We start from the raw sequence: 20,257 nt of genomic DNA, 5'->3' as shown, positions 1-20,257 counted from the left end.
GTAACTTAATCTTCTTCTATGGCCCATAGTAGACTGGAACTCACTATGTAGCCCAGTGATCCTCCTGCGTGAGCCTTCTGAGGACGTGAATCACCACCACCATTGTCTCTACATTTTAGGGGCACCACCCCCAATCTCTAAAAGAGCAGAAAATGTTGGGCTTTTTACATTTTTAGATTTATTTGTTTTATTTATGTGTACAAGAGTTTGCCTGTATATATGTGTTTGCACCACATGCAGTGGCCCCAGAAGTAGCCATCAGATGCCCTGGAACTGAAGGTATAAGTGGTTGTGAGCCACCATGCAGGTGCTGGGAATTGAACTCAGGTCCTCTGCAAGAGTAATAACCACTGAGCCATCTCTCCAGCTCCAGGCAGAAAGTGTTTTAAAGACTACTTATGATTTTTGTGCACTCTCTAGACATTCTGTTTTCTTACACAGGCTTTGGCTTCAGAATGAACCATGTAGAACAGCTGCTTTATGTCTCGAAGTCTTGTTGATTTTATTTGTATCAAGTGTCCACTGGCACTAAGCTCCATCTGAGCCCTTGTGTAGGGCCTCTAATGGTGCCAGAGAAGCAACAGCAGGACATAGTTGATGTCTCTCTATAGCCCTCTGCTGTTTAGCTTACTTCCTTTTGCTTCCATGATTCCCATATGTCTTTATAACTGCAGTCCTGTCAATTTTTAAAAAGCGTTGCTACAGGGGAGAGATGGCTCAGTGGATAAAGCACTTGACACAGAAGCTGAGTGTCCAATGCACATGGCGGCCTGCTTGCAATTACAGCACTTGGGACATGTAGATGGATGTTTCCTGTCCCCACTGCCTGGTCCCAAATAACTGACTCAGGCTGATTCTGAATTATAAATGCTCAGACGATAGCTCAGTCTTATTACTAACTAGCTCTTACATTTAAATTAACCTATTGCTATTCTTCTATGTATTGCCACGGAGCTCATCTGGCATGACTTGCTTCCCGGGCGGCTGACTGACTGGCATCTCCTTCATTCCACTCTTCTTCCCTGCAGCATTTTCATTTTGGCTTTCCTGCCTACCTTTATTCTGCCTTGCTATAGGCCAGTCAGCTTTTCTGTTAACCAGGGTAATAACCAGAGAATAATACATATTCACAGCATACAGGATTATTTATTCCACAGCAGGAAAGGCACATATCTTGAGTGAGTTGATTAGGTTAGTAGAGTCATCAAGCTTTGGGTTGGGCAGAGGTCTTGCTTGGGGTGTGCTTGGAGAACACATCAGACGTCTAACTCTGGCCTCCACATACACCACCTCCACATGGCATTTCCCCACCCCAAAAAAACACAATGCTGTAATGAGAAAAGTACCTCAATTCATCTTTCACTACTCAGAACCAGAAAATAACCATACAGATTTTGTACCTCTTTTCATTTAATGTTTTGTACTGATCATTTTCTGTGCCACTCGGTATTTACAGGGGCATGGCTGATGAGCATCTAGAGGTGCTCTAGATCAGTGGAGTTGGATCTGAGTCTCAGAATTATAACAGCAGTGTCTGAGCTGTGACGTTCTTATTGCAGTATGGAAATTACCGCACTGAATCAATTTTAAGATGAGATTTGTTTTCTTCTATATTTTAATATCCTGAGATTGAGAAGCCCCTTACACTCTCTTTAACTGAGTATTAAGTTGTGACGGACTGTGTTCAGGAAGAAGTGGTCTTCGGGTACCAGCATGGTCAGTTCAGTTGAGTACATCCACTGCTGTGCTGGTTTCGTTACCTAAGATATTTCCGAGGGGCTGGAGAGATGGCTCAGCAGGTAAGAGCTCTTGCTGCTCTTAGAGGACACAAGTTCAGTTCCCAGTGCTTACATTAGGGTATTCACCACCACCTCTAACTCCAATGTCAGGGGGTCTAAATCCTCTGGCCTCTGCAGGCACCTGCACTTATATGCACGTATCCACAAAGAGACAGGCACATAATTTAAAATAATTTTTAAAAATAAATCTTCAAATCTTTTTTAAGAAAAGTGACTATAATTGCATATTGAAGCAAAAGTTGTATATGTAGGGGAACAAATGTAGGAGTAAAATTGAAATTAGTTGAACAAATGTTCACCATAAAAATAGCCATTATTTTATATTTATGTATGTATATGTACGAGAACAGGCACACATAGGTTTTCAGAGAAAAAGGTACATTGTGTGCTAATTAAAACTTAAAAATTCTACTTTCCTCCCCGGGTTGCTTTTGGTCGTGGTGTTTATCATTGCAATAGAGAGAAAAGTGTGGGCAGAAATTGACACCAAGAATGGCTGTCACTGTCACAGGTTTGACCAGTTTGTTTTGGGGAGCTTATGGCAGGGTTTGGAACCTTGGGTTGGAGAAGCTGTTGATTGCTCCAAGCATGATGAATTCTTTTGTGGAACTTGGAAGGTAAAAATTTTGAAAGAAATACAGGTAAAAGAAGCCTGGTTTGTGAAGTTTCAGAGGGAAGCAAAGACTATCAGGGTCATTAAAATGATCACTTGAATTAAAAATCTGTGGTTTCTGGTCAGCTCAGATTAACGAAAGGCTAGCACACTTTCTAACACTTTGCGTTACTGGACAATAGATGCTGATTAGCTGAGGTTGAAGATCCAGCTGTGGTTATTTAGACCAGGATCGCTGAGGCCAAATCTAGGAAGCATTTCTTCTGGGTCAGCACACTCGGGGAAGTAACGGCTGCGCCTTGCTCAGGCTGGATGTTAGACGTGGCAGTGTTGCAGGTCTCCCACCTGGTGCAGGCCTTGGAGGCACAAAGAGGTCATGGAGAACAACCGAGGCTCAGTACTGTTACTGTGTGGCAGAGCCAGAGTCCAGTCTCTCCCCGAAGAGAGGCTGGGAAGCCTTAGCTGCAGTGGATAGCCCAGCCCATATTGGAGATTCCAGCACTGGGGGATGACCACCAAGGATAGTGGCAGGTGTGGAGTGAGGTCAGCTTGAGCTTCAAGACACGCTGTGTGTGTTGTGGTGGCAGAGCCAGAGAAGTATGATGATCCCAGCCCTTTGTGACTCAGAAGATTGTGAGTTCCAAATGTTGGATGCTGAGTTATTTACACTGCTAGAGTTTGGTTGTGTATTGATTTAATTGTTTGATTATTTTGCTTATTTATTTGTTTATTTGTTTGTTTATTTTGTTTTTCAAGACAGGGTTTCTCTATAGCTTTGGGGCCTGTCTCAGAACTAGTTCTTATAGACCAGGCTGGCCTCAAACTCACGGAGATCCGCCTGCCTCTACCTCCAGAGTGCTGGGTTTAAAGGTGTGCGCCACCACCACCTGGCTTGCTTTGATTTGATTGTGACTGTGCCCTGGTTCTTCCTTCTTGGAATAAGAAGTATGTAACTTATTACCAGAGCCTAGATGAGACTTTGGATTTTTAAAGAAACGTTGAATATTTTATTAAGTTATTATCATGTGTTTGTGTGTGTTATCTGCATGTATGTCTGTACTGCATGCGTGCCTGATGCCTGCAGAGACCAGAAGAGGGCATAAGATACCATGGATACAAATGGCTGTGAGCCTCAATGTGGTGCTGGGAATCAAACTTGGGTCCTGTGAAAGAGCAGCCAGTCTCTTAACTAGTGAGCCATCTCTCCAGTACTCCCCTTCTTTTATCAGTTTATTTGTCATTTGAGATGTTGCATATTTTATTTTAAAGAGACTGGACTTTCAAAATGTTTAAAGTTTTAAAGACTGGGTTTAAGTTACGCTATGTTTCATATTGTGGTAATAGCATGAGATACTGGGGATAAACAAGAAAGGAAAGACCTAATAGTGATATGTCAGGTTGACAAGGATTCAGTTGCATTGTTGTTTTGGTTTGTTTTTGTTGTTGCTGTTGTCTTTTGTTTGTCTGGTTGGAATTTTTTTTCTGATTGTTTGTTGACTTTTTGAGAAATGTCTCTCTACATAGTCCAGGCTCTCCCGGAACTCACTATAAACCGGGCTGGCTCACAGATATTCCCTGCTCCCAAGGGCTGGAGCTGATTACTATGTGCGCCACCACACTCAGCTGCAGGCTGTTTTCTTGATTGATGATTGATGTGGAAAGATACAGCCCTCTGTGAGTGCCAGCCTGAACAAGTTGTCCTGGGTTATGTAGAAAAAACCAGCAGGGTGTGTGTGCCATGAAGAACAAGCACTTAGAACTAACCACTATTCCCTTGTGGTTCCTGCCTGTGTTCTTGCTTGAGTTCCTGGTCTGACTCCCTCTGCGTTGGATTGCAAAGTTGCTTCTGGCCAAGGGTGTTTGTCACACCCCAGTAGAAAACAAACTTGGACAATGTGTTTTCATATGTCCCTTCTTTCTTACTTTATTAAAAATGTTAAATTATACATATAAATTTTAAATTTATTTTAAATTGTGTGTGCATACATGTGGGTGTATGTATGGGGGAGGGCGGTGCCCATGGAGGTCAGAGGTCTCAGATCACCATGTGATCTGTCCAGTGTCCATGCTGGGAACCAAACTTGGGTCCACTGCAAGAACAGTGTGTCCTCATGCTGAGTCATTTCTCCAGCCCATAAATTATGTATTTAGAGAAATTATTTTGTGTATGCTTGTCTGTTTGTGTGCACATGTCACAGCATCACATGTCAAGGTCAGAGGACTACTCTTGAGAACTCATCTTTCCTTCTTGCATATCATGGGTCCTGGGGATGAAATTCATGTCATTGTGCTTAGCAGCTAACATCTTTACCCATCATTTGCCAGTTTCCTTCTTTCTTATATGAAAAGTGTATTTTAGGGCCTGTGACACACACACACACACACACACCCCATGCACATAATAATTTTTAAAGATAAGCTTTAAATATTCTTTTGCAGTTTGCATGACATTATATTCTACAAGCTACTTCATTTCATTTCCCCAAGTGCTTTCTCTTTTATTCATACATTAGTTATGCAGACTTAGCCTTTGTTCATGTAACATAGTTTATTCAAAGCCCTCTCTCTTATATATGGCATGTGTGTTGTTTCTAATATTTGGCAGTTACCAACCTAATGCATATGTATTTCTCTGTAGTTGGAATTATGCCTTCAGAGTAAGAGTTCTGCAAGTAGAATTAGTGGGTCCAAAAAGAAGTGTATATGTAGCTTTGATAGATGTTGTAGGGTTTACCAGTTTGCCTTTCCCAGCAATACATGAACACGCCTGTACCCCCTCCCCAGCAGTACATCATGAACACACCTGTTCCCCTTCCCCTACAGTACGTGAAGACGCCTGTTTCCTTCCCCCTTAGTACATGAACACGTCTGTTCCCCTTCCCCAGCAGTATATGAACACACCTGTTCCCCCTCCCCAGCAGTATGTAAACACACCTGTTCCCCTTCCCCATCAATACATGAACACGCCTGTTCCCCTTCCCCTACAGTACGTGAACACGCCTATTCCCCCTCCCCAACAGTACGTGAACATACCTTTTCCCCTTCCCCATTAGTACATGAACACACCTGTTCCCCATCCCCAACAGAACGTGAACATGCCTGTTCCCCTACATACAGCCTTTTGAATACATCATGCCAATGTAATTCTAAATTGTTGCTAATAAATTGTTCTGCTGTATTTAAAATTTTTGACCCTTGACAGGAATGGCCTCAGTAATATTTGAGTTTGCATGTTTCTGTAAGTGAAGTGTTACATTTTGTCATGTTTGAGAGACAGTTTGTGTCCATTTGTCAGTAAATTGCTCAAACGTTTCTTATCAAGTTTATCCTTTTGATGCTTCCATTTTGATGCATTCTCTCTATATTAAGAATATTAACCTTTGTGGTATATGAAGCAGACATTTTTCCCCTCATTTTTATTTATGGTATATTTTGTTATGTATGACTTTTTTAAATTGTTAGGTAGTCAATTTACCAGACTTTTTTTTATTGTCCTGGATCTTTTTTTTTTTTTACATGCCAATACAGTTCCCCCTCCCTCCTCTCCTTCTACTCCCCATACCTTCCCCCCCATTCCACCCCCCCATCTGCTCCTCAGAGAGGGTAGAGCCTCCCCTGGGAAGTCAGCTAAGTCTGTCCCAACACCTCCTTGAGGCAGGTATTGTTCTAGATTTTAAGTCATAGTTTTCAAAAGCTCTTTCTTGCAGGGCATGGTGGTTTATGCCTTTAATCCCAGCACTCAGGAGACAGCAACAGGCAGATTTCTGTGAGGTTGAGACTAATCTTGTTCTACATAGCAAGTTCCAGGGCAGTTAGAGCTTCAAAATGAGACCATTTCAAAAAAGAAAGAAAAAAAAGACAAATAAACAACTCTTTTTCTTAGAGAAAGTTTAAGGAGAATCCCATGTTCTCCTTTAGTGCTTGTATGATTTCATGGTCTACATTTAGATCTTGAGATGTATAGTCTGAGAGACAGATTTAATTTCCTCTTCCCCAATGTCTTAGTGTGACCAGCACTATTTATCCAAAGTCCATTCCTCATGGATCCCGAGCTGCCCTGCTCATTTCCTGTATGCCGTGTGCATTTTTATCTAATTCTGGACTGTGTGAAGCTCTCCTGGCCTCATGTTTATGTATATTGTTTTACTTGAAAGTCCTTCTAGCAGATACGACTATCTGCAAGAGTTATTTCTCCTTAGTTTTTCTTTTAAGTGTTTTCCTGGATGTTCTTGCATTTTTCAGATAATGAATGTTAGTGTCTTTGTTTGCCTCCCTGAAGCAGCTTGTGTTGTTTACACCGGGGTTGCACTGAACTTGTAGATTAGAACTGACATCCTCTTATGTCAAGTTCCTCTATGCAATCAAAAAAATCCTCCTCCATTTGATAGTGTTTTACATATTTCAGGGGTCTTTAGAATTCACCTCATGTAAGTTTTGCCCATTTCTTGTTAAATTTGTTCTGAGTATTTTTGTTGCTCTTTATGTTTTACAAAAAGGGGATTTTAGATCTCTGGTGTTTATACTTCCTAATTTTATTCCATTTTGTGGTGTTAAGCATTAGAAATAAAGTTCAGGTTGTCAAAGAATTAGAGCAGCATTGCACTGACGTGTCTGGACGAGGCCACTGCACTCTGACCAAGGCGGTGTGCTTGGAGGAGTGAGCGACAGACAGGAAACACATTTGGTTTTATTCTTGCTCAGGTGGTGACTACGTCTTTTCATGTCTGATCTTACAGTCGTAATTCAGTTGGCCAGTCTGAAAAGAATTGATACGCAGGAAATTAAGGAAGGAAAGGATAACTGCTCCACAGAGAGAGTGAAACCTGGAATATGGCAAAGGACCTTTGTGTAAACAAAGTTTTTACTGGGTGGGGGGATTAAAACATTTGCATACAAGTTGGTAGGGGGCATCAAAAGATTTGAATTCCTTGTTCTAAACTCATGTTTTATGGTAATTGATAGAAAAGACTCATATTTGATTTTTTTTTCCCAAGATAGAGTTTCTCTATAGTCCTTGGCTGTCCTGGAACTCACTCTGTAGACCAGGCTGGCCTTAAACTCACAGAGATCTGCCTGCCCCTGTATGCCGAGAACTGGGATTAAAGGTGTATGTCATTGCCACCTGGCCTTGATATTTGTTACATTAAGTCATTGTTAATATTTAGGATCATTCACATGTAAGTGAAGGTGTTACACCACTATTCTAAATTTTCCTGCTTTCTCTCCCATATTTCCTCTAGTTAAGGAGTCAATGGAAAAGTAGGGCTCATGTGTTAAACCACCTGTACGATTTTCTGTTATTCCATTAAGAGTATTGCAAGTTAATGATAACCCCATGTGAAAATTGATGCTCAGTGCCAAAACCCTGTATGTTTGTCGTTTGATTTTTCCTGTTGGTGGAAGCAACTTTACCTGAAAATAATTTCTTAATGATTTCTCTTAATATTTCTTATGTGTTATGAGACCAGTCAGTTCTCACATGAATTTTACTTTCTTTCTGGATTGCCAAGATGTTTTAGATGTCGAGAAAGAAATGTTTACAAGTATTTGAGCAAGCACCCTTCCGTGGGAAAAGTAAAACTCTGCGCTAGAATGAGGGTTTATGTACTCTGCACAAGCACAGAGGTGTGCACAGTGAAGTGGGAGGGGGACAAGCAGGTGACCGTTAATCCAAGAGCTACACTTCTAAAGCTGGAGCTCTTTGATTTTCCGCTACGGCATCGTTTCGTGTATTACCCAGTTCCTTTCTACAGTCTCTTGATCAAAACCATTTCATCTTTAAAGGCTTTCATGAGGCACCGATTGATTATATCATGGCTTATCCTTTTTATTAAGGATGTGCCTTCCAAATATACCTGAAGTTTTTAACAAGCAAAGCACAGAGTATAATGCTTTAATATTGCAATGATTTTAATATTAGAATAATGCCCAACTTGCTGGCTTATTGTCTTAATCCCAGCACTCAGGAGGCAAAGGCAGGTAGATCTCTGTGAGTTCTAGGCCAGTCTGGTCTACCTCTGAGTAGTTTTAGAACAGCCAGGGCTACATAGTAAAACCCTGTCTTTCATAATAAATACATTAGGAGCTAGAGAGATGGCTCAGCAGTTAATAGCATTGTTGATCTTGCAGAGGACCCAGGTTTAGTTCCCAGCACCCATATAGTGGCTTACAACTGTCTGTAACTCTGGTTCTGAGGAACCCGACACTTTTTTCTGACCTCCACAGGTACCAGGTATGCACATAGTGCCCATACATGCAAGCATACACATAAAATGAATGTCTAATTTTTTTAAAACTCATTTTCACTTAATCTGGTTAATTTCTTTCTGTGTGTTCCTGAGAGCCAATCAAAAATAAATATTCCAAGAATCAAAGAAGTAAAGGAGTTTTTAAGATTCACTAAAAACTGGTCAACCTAAGTACCAATACCAAAAACTTTATACCAGAATATTAACATTCTTATATGATATTCTTTACATATTCAAATAAGTTTTAATAAAATTAGACCAGGCAATATATTTACAACCATTGATTGTTATTATCATCCTGGCTTAGAATTTCTATTGGTCAGCCTTGTTACCTGTCCTGTTGGGTCAACCAATTAGAAATAAATATATTTGCACATTTTTATTGTTTTTAAGCTTGGATATTGCTGTCTCGGCAGTAACTAGCTACATAGGAAAACTGCATTTAGCTAATGGCTGGCTCTTCTCCTGAGATGATGGAGTGAGTGTGTGTGTGTGTGTGTGTGTGTGTGTGTGTGTGTGTGTGTGTTGTGTGCATGTGTGTGCGTGTGTGCTGCTCTTATGAAATGTTTTTTCTGTCTTATTATTTATTTATGCAAATCATTGCTTTGATGAGCTACTGTCTAGTGAAGCCCTAAAGTAACTCAGAGTGCTAACATGACAAGTACTTGGGTTTCTCTGCCCAAAGAACCTGTTTAGAAACTGAAAGAAATGACGAATTTACAATGAACAAAATGAAATAAAAAGAAAGTGAGGTAATCGGAGTCAGAGAAATTGGTATTGGCAGGTTGTTCCTAGATGAGCAATCTTTCAAAATACTTCTTGTACATTGCTGCTATTCCTTTATTTATTATTAAAATAACATGATCCATGAGGAGCTTGGGGTGACTCTCAGCCTAGCTAATTCTAATTAATCCAGTCAGAGAGCAGTAGGGTAAGTGGAGCAGTCTATCGGATTGAAATTCATAACTTAATTGAGGTCAAAGTCCCGGTCTGGGAGAACAAAAGTCTTTTGCTGGGACCAGGCAGATCAATAGCAATAAATATCTGGCTTGGATGCAAGTAGCTTATAGTGACAGATTATCTGACACTGGCCAAGAGGTCTTGGTTCTATTAAGGGCAAAGTCTTGAGCATGCCATGGTTCTTGCTGTTGTTCAGTCCATACCCATGACACTTGGAAAGAAGCAATTCTCTCAAGAACCCTGGGAAGTCTTATGGAAGCAGTTTGCATGAACTTCCATATGGCTTTTTACTATCAAGTGGACATTTTCTACAGATAGATTTTTTAAATGAGAGTGTTTCTATCACGTTGTTGGTAAGACCAAAGGATTTACAATGCTGATTAATCTTGTTTTCAGTGTGTATTCTCTATACAAAGTAATGGATTTCATTGACAGTTTTCTACCTGTATACCAGATTTACTCTCGTCCCGATTTATTGCCTTTGCTCATTACCCACTTCTCATTCCATTCCTCTTTCCAAGTAATCAAAGTCGGTTAATTTTTAAAAAGTGTGTGTGTGTGTGTGTGTGTGTGTGTGTGCAGATGCACAAAAAGGCAAGAGGAGAGTACCAGATCCCTTGAGCTAGAGTTACAGGCAGTTGCAAGTCTCCCTACATGGGTGTGGGGAACCAAACTTGGGTCCTCTGGAAGAGCAGGAAGGGCTTTTAACCACCAAGCCACATTTCCAGCCCCTTGAGAGCTGACTTTCCCACTAATAATTCAAAACAATGCATAGAATTGTTTGCAAGCACGAACACAGTAAACCATGTTTTCTTTGTTATATAGTTGTGAAAGTTAAAAGGCTAGTGTGAGTTTGCATGGAGGAGTTGATAGTAACCCTTTTATATGTGGTAATGGTATTATGGTTATATAGGAATATATTTTTGGTTTTAGGTCTGTACTGATATATTTAGAAACAAGAGGTAATAATATCTATAATTTCCATATTAAGCAAGAAAATAAACATGGAAAATTATTAAATCTGAATAGTGAGTCTCTACTTTCCTCTCTAAATAAATATTTTCATAACAATAAGTAACAAATAACTCAAGGGCTGGAGAAATGGCTCAATAGTTAACAATACGGACTGCTTTTCCAGTGAACCTGGGGTCAATTTCTAGCATCCCAATGGTGACTAAGAACTAACTGTTAACTCCAGATCCAGAGGCTCTGACACTCTTCTGGCTTCCATGGGCACTGTACATACATAATGCAAAGATATGCATGCAGGCAAAACACTAATGTATATAAATAAAACTAAATTTTTAAAAGTAACAGCTCAGGGTTCATGTACAATAAAATCTCTAGACTGATATATTATGTGGAAAGGTCTCCCTCTGTCTCATTCTATTTGATTTTCAGTTCCTAAATTACAAAGACATGATGTTCTTTAACCGGAGTCATCACTTGTTGCTGAACCCTAGCATCTTCCCCTTCCCTGAGGGAGATGTTAGGACCCAGCAGCAATCATTATTACAATTATTTAATTAGTATAGCATTTTGATATCCCACTCATCAATTAATATTGTAGCCACGCAGATTCAACTACTGTCTGACTGGGAAAATAAACTCCTAAGGGTGTGGAGAGTTTCACATTCAAATGTGTTTTCTAAAATCATGGTCTCTGTAAATTTTCAGTTAGTTTATCAAAGTAAAGAAACAGCTTCATCAGGAAGATATCTTAAAGCAGAATGAAAAATCAGGGCAGTGTGGGGTCAGGTTTTCAGCATATTCTGCTCAATCAGTTTCTGCCCTTTATTTCCATTGAGACCTTCATATGTTTTCTAAGTTTCCATGCACCCCAAAATAATAATGAAGCAACTCTTCTTATGCCAAATTAGGAGAACAGTGGTAGAATTTTAAAGTGGTTTGTAAAAGCCAAATGTAGGCTGAGTGTGAATACCTTAAATTTGGGAAGTTAGTAGAAAAAGCCTTAATCAGAGGAGTTAAGAGGGAGCTGAGCTCACTGGGAAATTTATAGACATGTCATATAAACTTACAGATACAACTCTGGGGCAGTGTTACGTTGTGCTTAGCACATGGAGCTTCTGCAGCCAAGCTTCACGTCCAAGGCTTCACTCTTAAGTCTCCTATAGGGTGTGGCTGCAAAATCCTTTTCAAAGTCTGGACTAGGATTTTTCACTGTCTTGTGATAGTCTCTGTTCCTTAGATTCTGGGTCCTTGTGATTGGGAGCTGATATTTTTCCTGTTCTTAATGCCTAGTATATTAGTGGACATATCACTTGGTGTGCTCAATGTAGACAAAGAATAAAATTTTAGAGTAGAAATAATAGTACATCAAAGAAATTATGTGTTTTAGAAATTTAAGGAATGGAAAATAATTTTTTTCTTTTTGTTGTTGTTGTTGTTGTTTTTGTTTTTTCTGAGACAGAGTTTCTCTGTGTTGGCTGTCCTGGAACTCGCTCTGTAGACCAGGCTGTCATCCAACTCACAGAGATCACCTGCTTCAGCCTCCCAAGTGCTGGGGTTAAAGGCAGACAGTCCCATCCCCCGGCCTTATTCTTATTTGTATATCTATGTACAGGGATGTGATGTGTGGTGTGTGTGCACACATGCCTGTGGGTGGAGGCCTGCATCAGCATCGGGTATTTTTGTTTCCTTGATTGCTCTCCACATGTTCATTTTTTGAGATAGCATCTCTCAGTGAGCCTGAGCATAGCAGTTCAGTTAGGCTGGCCAACCAGTGAGCTTCAGGCACCTCCTGCTCACCTGGCAAGCACTTATCAACTGAACCGTCTCTCGGGTCCCAGGAAGGGAAGACTGTCTACTAGAAATACTTGACCTTGTGCTGTTGCAATAGTTCATGATTTCCTTCATCCATCCAGTCAGTATGCTTCTTAGCTTTATGAAGACTGATTTGAATGCAGTGGATCCAAACAAATATGATATAACACATGTAAGAGCCATTCTTTAACAGCAAATGCAAAAGGCTTTGTTTTAAAGATCAATTAGACCTTCTCTTCTTTTTCTAAGTCTGTCTGTGTACCTGTGTTTGTGTCCACATTTGTATGTGTGAGTGAAAATGGGTGCCAAGGTATGCATGAGTTCTCTCTTTCCTCTCTGAGACGGGGTCTCTTGTCAGCTTGTAAACGAGTGGGCCGGTGAGCTTCCGGGCCTCTCTGCCCTGCTCCCCAGCTTGCTGTTGGAGTACTGGGATTTCAAATGCATGCTACGATGTTAGCTTTATGTAGGATCTGGGGACCCAAACTCAAGTCCCCATACTTCCATGGCAAGTGTTTTACCTACTAAGCCAACTCCTCAGTGCCTAGTGTACTTTTTTTTTTGGAATACAAGGTCTCACTTTGTAGTTTTAGCTGGCCTGGAACTCACAGAAGTCCACCTGTCTCTCCCTCCTCAACACCAAGAATAAAGGCCTGCACTGCCATACCCAGCTATTCAGACATACTTTTCAGTGAAGGTATAATACTGTATTGCCTATTTTTAAATAATTTGTTGCTTTTGACAGTGGACTGATTTTATTTCATGTTATTTACCTTTTTTCAAACATTTTAGAAACCTATTTCTTATTTTAATATTTTTATTGTTGTGGGGTCGGGGAGGGTAGGGGGAGCGAAAGGAGGGGAAAGAGAGGGAACGGGATTAGTATGTAAAATAAGATTGTTGTGAAAATAAATGTACTTTTATCATTGTAAATGAATTGAAGAAATTATGAAGAATTTCCTTAGGCTGATAACTGCTAGAGGGTCATAGTTTGTGACTAGAGCAGAAGAAGGAGCTGAAGTATCAGGTAAAAGTGCTTCTCTCTGATTTCTCCCTGTTCACAGTGACATGTGTATCAGCTCTCAGATAGGCTCTTCTAGCAGGATTGCAATGGGCGTATATAAGAACCAGTTCACGCTACGTGGCTCGCCTTCTGGTTCCATCAAGGGCAGCTTGCTGCTGGTAAATGTGTCCTTAGACCTGAAGAGTGGCCAGGGCAGGCGAATGGGAACTGCAGGAATGGATGGAGCAAGGACTAGGAGGTGTCATGGCTGTGCTCATGTAAGCGAGGCCTTTGATTTTGTGGGGCCTCCATCTGTACTTAGGCTGCAGACCCACACATGTTGGGGAGACCTACCCACCACCTCAGTGTTTGCAGAATGCTTTGTAAATATTCAGAGGCCTCAAACGTCCCTTCTGCACCTAGAATTTTACATGTGTTCAGATTTAGCTTCTGAAAAGATTTAGTTTCTAAAAAGGGTCTTCTATAAGGGACTCTAAGATTGTGAAGGAAGAGCTAGGTTTGGTGGTACATGCCTTTAATCTCAGTGCTCAGGAGGCAGAGGCAGGTGGATCTTAGTGAGTTTGAGGGCAACTTGGGTCTACAAAATGAGTTCCAGGACAGCTACACAGGACTATACAGAGAAACCCTGTCTCGGAAGAAAGAAAAAAGTTATGAAGGTAGATACTGGGCCTCATCCTCACAGTGCGCTATGATTTAGAATTACTTCAGTCCCAGAGTTTCGGAAGCATTTTGTAAGTATTTCCAGATACTAATGGAACAAATTTATCCACTTGAGTATACAGAGAGACCTGTACATTTGAAAAGTATAGACAAAATTGTATTAACAAATATTAATCCCAGGAAGTTAGAAAATTGTAGAGAATGGTAATTTAGCCGGTATTTAAAGATAGAACTTTTTTAACCGGTTTTAGTCTGTAAAATGGGCCTACCATCCATTAGCTCATGTCCTTGCAGGCATCTCACATAGCTCTGTGTCTTCATTTTATAGTTGAGAATGCGGGTCAGAGAGGTCTTGTGAGTGACTCAGACACAACGCTAGTGATAAGAAACCAGAGTCCACCACGTATTTCGACCGCAGATTCCATGCTTTTCCCTCGCCTATACTAAGTGCTGTGAGCACCGCAGTCGCCAGTGTTTCTCCGCGGATGGAGGAATGAGCTCTGTGTGTCCTTGGTCTTTTCTCACTCAGTGCAATTCCTGCAGACTTGAGTTTGGAGACTTTAACAAAGGAGCACAGTTTCTTGTAAGCCCTTGACCAAGCAGAGGCCCTCCTCTATCAGAAAGGTCATTCAGCAAACGTGCAGCTGTGGATGGATGCGCACGGAGTGATGAGGGAGGAGGAAGCACCCAGTCAGCCTGGGGGCCAGTGGGTAACTGACAGGACACCCAGATCGCCCTCACGTCCACTATGAAAATCTTAATTTGCACATCCTACACACCAGGTTTCCCCCTCTAATAATTCATTTTTGTCTTTTTTTTTATGTTTAATAGTCACGTCTACTAAGTTTGTGTCTGAGATGAACAATGGCTCACAGAGCACTATGACTCAAGTTCAAATTACTTTGAGTTTAGAGAACAGCCAGTGTCATCTTATTTTTGCATCTAACTGAATTATAGGACACCGTCAAAGTCTTATGACCTTATATAGTAAATTGCACCTTAATAGTCGCCTGGCTACATTCTCTCTTGCTGTTGCTAAAAACTTGAAGTTGTTGGCATCTTATACTCCACTAAGCTTGGAGACAAAAGAGTTGGGTTTTATCCCCCCAAGTAATCAACCCTCTTGACATAGAGATTTCAAAGCACCTTAGCTACCTAACTCCTTAGACTGTTTATATTCCAGAAAAGACAAAGAATAAATTTGAAGACTCTATAATAGGATCTTTAAAATTTACTAGTTTGCATATGGAATTTTGGAGGCATAGCTTATAGTCATATGGGTGAAATATTTTGTTTAAGAGATCTATTGTCATCTACATTTTTTTGGTAATTAATTGCCAGTTAATTTCACAAAAGTACAGATTTGGGGTTCTCTTGAAAACCTGATGTTAGGGAACCTTGGCACATGTGCAGATGACACCAGTCAGCTGAAGCTGGTCGCTGCTGCCCTCTGTGGACAGGCTCCAGTTGACCGCAGTGCAGCCTCTCAGTTTCCGACCAAGGTGACCTCACTCCCATGTTTTCTGCTTCGTAACCTGGTGTTTAAAAAGAACGCGCTTATAGTTCAAATACTTGGTTTCAGTTTCTATTCTGCCACTTGAATAAATTCTAATGGAGGACCCTGAAGATAGAGAGAAATATGCAGATCATTTGGTTCCTAATGCAGACATTTCATCGTTCAACATCCAAAGGTGTTAGCCCGGCTAGGTCTTGAACATTTCTTTTTAACTTACAAAGTAGCCTACGTCTACTATATGTAAGTCTCTTCTCTCTCTCTCTCTCTCTCTCTCTCTCTCTCTCTCTCTCTCTCTCTCTCTCACACACACACACACACACACACACACACACACACAATATCACACAATCTTTGGATTCGTATCAGAAAACAAGCCAAATCTCCCTTTCCTGTGTGACAACCATTGTAATATTTGAGAATAGTAGTCATTTCCTTCCTAAGTTATCTTCTAAACTTATTTAACTTATACACTGAATCAGTGTCCCTTCTTAAATATGTATTTTTAAAATACTCAAACTGTATATTATGCAATGTGTCTTTGCATTTGCTCAGAACAGAGTAGAATTGTAGGAGCAATGGATGGATGGGATACAAGGGCAAGATTTCTGCTTTTACGCTTGGTCTTATTTAAAGTTTGCTTTTGAAGAAGTGTCCTTAGCTCTCGGAATGAATGGTTTTACAGAAAAACATTACACAGACATATCATGTTAGTCTTATTTTAGCCCAACCAATTATAGAGTTTCATTTTAGGCTTTGCAGCCAACCTTTATTATAGCTTTGTTTAAGCTACTTTCCTCTCTTAAAACTAACAAACAAAACAAAAACCTTTATAAGGTTAAAGAAAATGCAGATCTGGACACTTCTTGTCTTCTTATTGGTGTAATGGTATTTGTCAGTGTGGTCATACGTTCTAATTTTCTGGGACTTGCAGACTTAATCCCATGAGCTCATTTCTAATATCAGGAAAGGGTATGAGCTGTCTATATGGTACAAGATGCCACTTGAGGGTTTCTCCTTCCAGTGGAGCTTTCTAATGGAATTCAAGGTTCTTTTTAAGGGTGAGCATTAAGGAACCTTCCCAGGCTGCTGTGGGAGGGATTAGTCCCTGGGTTCAAGGACACATGCAAGGTTTAATGTGCACAAGCATGCCCCTGCTCTTCTCCTGCTCCTGCCTGCTGTGATTGGCAGGGTTAACTCTGAGAGGCTGCAGCTTTTTAGAGTGATTTGATTACACTCACCACTTTGTTCCTTCCACTCCCCCTCCCTCTTTAAGCTTTAGATCACCACCCTCTTTGTCTTTGCCTTGCCAGTTTCCCTTTCTCCTCATCCCATTTTTGAGTGAACTTTCGATATTATATAAAGAAGAAAAGAATTCAAAAATAAAGTAATTTGCCTTACTGAAACTTAAACATGACCTTCGTTTTTACTGACGGCATAAGAAAATACAGGATTATCATTTATACCAGCAATTCACATGCTGACATACGTCATCCCACACACCTCCAGCAAGACTAGGTTTGTGCAGATGAGTTTCCCTCATGGCAGATTTTTAAAATACTTTTTAATTATAAAAGCCTCAGCAATGTACAAAAAAAAAAGGTAAACTCTTGGACTTGATCACCTTTATCTAGCTTTAGCAACTACCCATTTTTGACCAGTCTTGCTTAATCTTCCCTGCTGGCCTGCTGCAACAGTCTTTAATCCTAAGAAGAATATAAAGAAATCTATGGCTCCCAGATGCAAAAAAACAAAAAAACATGCAAGTCGAATTTTTGCAAGCATTTTAGTAGGTTTACACATTTGGAAGTGCTGTCCTTGGCTGGCCTGGGTGAAACTTGCTGTGTAAATCAGACTGGCCTTGAACTCAAAGATCTGCTTGTCTCTGCCTCCATGGAGCTAAAGGCTTGAACTATCACATATGGCTACAGAATTCTTTTTAACATGCTCCCTTATTTCCAAATTCAACTTCTTTCCCTCTGAGTTGCATATTACTTTCTTTTTAAAGGTGATGCTTTTTACCAATGTTGACACATTTGAGAGACTTTGAGTGTTTCAACTTAAAAGTCAAACAACTCAGTCTCATCTGAAGCTTCTAACTTGTAATTGTAGCAGCAAAATACAAACGCCACCAGTCTCTATAAGGATGACAGAACAAAACTGTGGTTTCCAGGGGAAAAGACACTGGTCTTTATTTAGATAATAATTCTAATTATTTTTAAAGCATACCTTCTGAAAGTATGAGAAGAGCTGGTTAGACCTGACCACAGAGTGATCTTTCCCATCATGCTTCTTCACCTCCTTTGTCAGTCTCTTCTGGTACATCTGTGGTCAGAACAACCAGTAAGCCACGTGTACTGGTGCACACTTGGAGTTGTATGAGGTTGAGGCAGGATATTCATGAGTTCTGAGCCAGTCTAAACTATATATCAGTTCGAACAAAGAAGAAGCTGGGAGTTGGCACCAGCAACCTGAAGGATTCCCCACAACATCCTCTCATTGGTGAATCTCATACGTCCAGCCCTATGTAAGTAAAATGTATCTTAAGATTTATTTTATTATTATTTTGTTGTCTTTGTTTTTGAGACAGGGTCTTACTATGTAACCTTTGCTGGCCTCAGATTCATAGACATCAACCTGCCTCTGCTGGATGAGTGCTGAAGTTGATTTATCTTTATTTTTAATTATGTTTCTACATGTATGTCTGTGGAGGTGTATGCATACACAGTTGCCCATGGGGCCAGAAGGGGGCACCAGATTCCCCTAGAGCTGGAGTTAGTGATTGTGAGCTACCTTTTGTGGGTACTGAGAACTGAGCTCAGGTCCTCTGCAAGAGCAGTACATGTCCTTGACCACTGAGCCATCTCTCCAGGCCTAAAATGTATTTTTTAAGTAGGTAATGACAAATAGTGATCTAACTCAATTATTAATCATTTTGTAATAGTAGGTATGTTGTCTTTTGTCTTAGGCATGATTTTTCTCTCTCTCCCATCCCTGTGGAAAGCGAGGGAATACAGTAAGATACAAACCTCTCATTTGAATATGGTCAAAAATATGCCTGTTGAGCATGGTAGCCACGTATCTCTCAGCAAAACAAAACAAAAGCATTATTTAAAAGCTCTCCATTTTGATAGTCCCTTCATAGTTCCCATCTTTTTTATAGTTGGAAATGCTTTTAATGTTTTATTGAAAATGACGGAGGGCCACAATAACAGCAAATGTTCTAGAATGTTTAATGACTCTATTTGACAAATAAACCAAAATAAACAGATGACTGTAGAAGGTCAGGATAGACCCCCGTGTCATCCTCTCTGGGAGTGAATGTAATCCTGATGACACAACCGCATGCTTGTTCACTGGCAGTTCCGTGTGAATCTGAAGGCTGAAACTCGGGTGTTTACCCCACTGCTTGTGCCTTTCCCTTCCTGCCTGGGCAGGCCGTACATAGGTCTGACTGTCGTGTGGTGTCTTAAAAACTGGACGCGGCTGAACTTCCAGCCGTCCTCTGTTCCTCTTTGAGGCTGACTTCGCCCAAGAAACCTCACTGACAAGAATCACTAGTTATTGTTTTCAGTATACCTTAAAACATTTTTTTGTTTAAAAGTAATCATAAGATTCTCAACTGTGTTCTCAGTTGCTTGAGGGTGTGCCCCATATAGAGAAGCCTAAGTGTGCCCAAACACCTGTTTTAAAGGGAAGGAAAGTTTCTTCTTATGAAAATTATTCCAACCTACAATTTATTAAACCTTGACGTGCTGTGTTACTTCAGAGTTCTCAGAGAAAATTAAAACCCTTTTGACTAGGTTTTGCAATGCAGGGAAATTTTTAGTGACATTTAAAAGGGTTCTCTTGTGTTCCTCTAATGGGATAAATAAAAAAAAGGCTTGTTTTAGCCCAGCAAATGGGGGACAATCCAATTTCCTTGATTCCATCAAGACACTCTTAAAGCATTAGCTGTGCAGTAAAAAAAAAAAAAAAAAAAAAAATTCAGCTGACCCCCTTTGCCTGATGGCTTTGAAAAGTATCCGATGTGTAGGTATTTGCTCAACACGGCGTACTTGGTTATTGCTCTACCAACACATCCGTTGATGGAAAAGTCTTATGTGAAGCTCCAATAAATGTCAGTGTATGTTATAGAACTATAAAAACAGTGCACAGACTCTAGTGGTCTCCGATCCGCAGCCTTTCACATGAAAATGAAAAGAAATCCTGTCAATTATGCTTAAATTAAAGAATACAATAAATCATCTAAAGCAACATTTCAGAGAACCTCTTGGTCACTATAACAACTTCATGTGGGTTGATATTTACTTTTGTTGTTCAAAAGCTGGTGCTGGTTCCCACAGCCTTGGACAACAGTTCTCACAGAACCAGCCACAGGAGCAAGGGGTTTTATTTTAGTCGGACTGAGGTGAGACCTGGGAATTTCAATTTTTTTTTAAAAAAAAAAAAGAAAAAAAGGTTAAACCATGATGCATATTTATTAAAAATAAAAATTTCTGGATTGAAATCCCAAAAGTCAGTGCTAATAAGTATGGGGTTTTTGTTTTTGTTTTTTTGCTGTTGTTGCTGTTGTTGTTATTGTTTTCTCGAGACAGGGTTTCTCTGTAGCTTTGGAGCCTATCCTGGAACTAGCTCTTGTAGACCAGGCTGGCCTCA

The 20,257-nt window shown here is 40.3% G+C and overlaps 1 protein-coding gene across 2 annotated transcripts in view; it reads left to right on the top strand.

Moving 5' to 3' along the window:
- The window catches only part of Acbd6 (acyl-CoA binding domain containing 6), a 143,933-nt gene that overhangs the window by 77,631 nt on the left and 46,045 nt on the right, over positions 1 to 20,257 (top strand). The window lies entirely within an intron of this gene.

Source organism: Myodes glareolus, chromosome 5, assembly GCF_982192425.1.
Source record: "Myodes glareolus chromosome 5, mMyoGla1.1, whole genome shotgun sequence".
Taxonomy (NCBI): domain Eukaryota; kingdom Metazoa; phylum Chordata; class Mammalia; order Rodentia; family Cricetidae; genus Myodes; species Myodes glareolus.
This window is presented reverse-complemented; position numbering and strand designations above follow the sequence as displayed.